Source organism: Cygnus atratus, chromosome 9 (genome assembly GCF_013377495.2).
Source record: "Cygnus atratus isolate AKBS03 ecotype Queensland, Australia chromosome 9, CAtr_DNAZoo_HiC_assembly, whole genome shotgun sequence".
NCBI classification, from domain to species: Eukaryota; Metazoa; Chordata; class Aves; order Anseriformes; family Anatidae; genus Cygnus; species Cygnus atratus.
In genome coordinates this window covers 23,621,247-23,622,763 of record NC_066370.1, presented here as the reverse complement: position 1 = coordinate 23,622,763, position 1,517 = coordinate 23,621,247, and the positions used below count along the sequence as shown (strand labels likewise).

At 42.3% G+C, this 1,517-nt stretch overlaps 1 non-coding gene across 1 annotated transcript; it reads left to right on the top strand.

The window, feature by feature from the left end:
- Nucleotides 1–1,060: 1,060 nt before the first annotated feature.
- On the top strand, nucleotides 1,061–1,134 carry TRNAN-GUU (transfer RNA asparagine (anticodon GUU)). Its single transcript has one exon. It is a non-coding gene; the product is annotated as a tRNA-Asn (tRNA).
- The last annotated feature ends 383 nt before the right edge of the window (nucleotides 1,135–1,517 follow it).

Below are 1,517 nucleotides of genomic sequence, written 5' to 3'. Positions count from 1 at the left end.
ACCAGGAGAGTGCATTTGTTTGAGATGAAAACCATGTTTTTTCCCTGCTCTGTTTGAATTCAGTTTTGTTTTCCTGAGATCCTGAACTGTACAAATATTCAGAGATGCAGCAAAGCTTTCAGAGATTGTTTTCAGTTTTAAAATTTTATTTATTTCCTCAGATCTCTAAGCAAACTGACAGTGTTGTCAGAGTCTGCATCTTTCTCTTCATTTTTTAAATATAGAGTAGTCTCCGTATTTTATTATTTCTCTATTTAGAGTAATAAAACACAGCCTTTTGGAATAATTGAGGATGAATACAAAAACAATTGCAAAAAAAAAAAGCACAACAATATAAATGTAAATCAGGCACATTTTTATTTTTTAGAGCTGTGTTAGGCCTCCATTAACTGGTCCATTGTGGTAATCCTTCTCAAATTGTTTAATTTTCTTTTCTAAATCCGTGGTTTCATTGATCTGCATCTTTATCCTCCACAAAGTTTCTTTAGTGATGATCCCATGAATAAAAACTAATATCCCAGAGATTTCTCTCTCTAGTGGAGTAAACATCTAAGCTGTTGGGGGGGGGAGAAGCTGGTTTTCAGTTCTTTTCTTGAGCTTCTTATATTTAAGCTGATTCTTATAAATATATATACAGTTTCTCTATATGCATGTTTCTGAAATACGCAATGGGAAAGTTAACTCTCAGTCCTTCTTCACTGAATGATAGTGATGATATACAATCACTGAAAAATAAATTAACTTTGCTAGCCAAACTTCATGCTGATAAACGTCTTATCAGTTATGTCAAGGTGTTATTAGGTCATAATTCCTGAAAGCCAAGAAAGGAAAAACTGGAGATACTTTATTTTTTAAGTGAGTATATATAAATATATTGGTGTTATTCTTTCATCACATTGTGTGGTATTGCAGTCATGGAGTCACTGTGTGATTCAGGCAGTGTCGGTCAGAAGGGAGCTGGTATAATGTCCAAAAATCAGTCCAAAGAGCCCTGAATATGTAATATACATCTAGATAACTTGTTCATTATTTGTTTTGATCAAAGCCACTAGAAACACTTGTCTCTGTGGCGCAATTGGTTAGCGCGTTCGGCTGTTAACCGAAAGGCTGGTGGTTCGAGCCCACCCAGGGACGGGGAATATCAGATCTCTTCATGTTTTGAGAGAGACATGGACGAACTGGAGCAAGCCCACCGCAGGGCCTTCAGCTGCAGGAGCCCAGGCTGTTAGGCCTGGAGAGGGAGGTGCCTTGGCTCTGGAGGACCTCCCACAAGGACAGGGCCGAGCTCAGGAGTGCCCAGTGACAGGAGCAGGGTCTTGGGCACAAACGGGAGCCTGAGAGGCTCCCTCTGGCCCCCAGGAAGCACTTCTGGGCTGTGTGGGTGCCAGAGCCTGGCCCGGGTACCACAGGGTGCTGGGGTCTCCTTGGGGACCTCCAGGAAGCTGTTGGGACATGGCCCTGGGCCGTGCTTTGAGTGGCCTTGCTGGGGCAGGGCTGAGGCCTCGTGACTTCCAGAG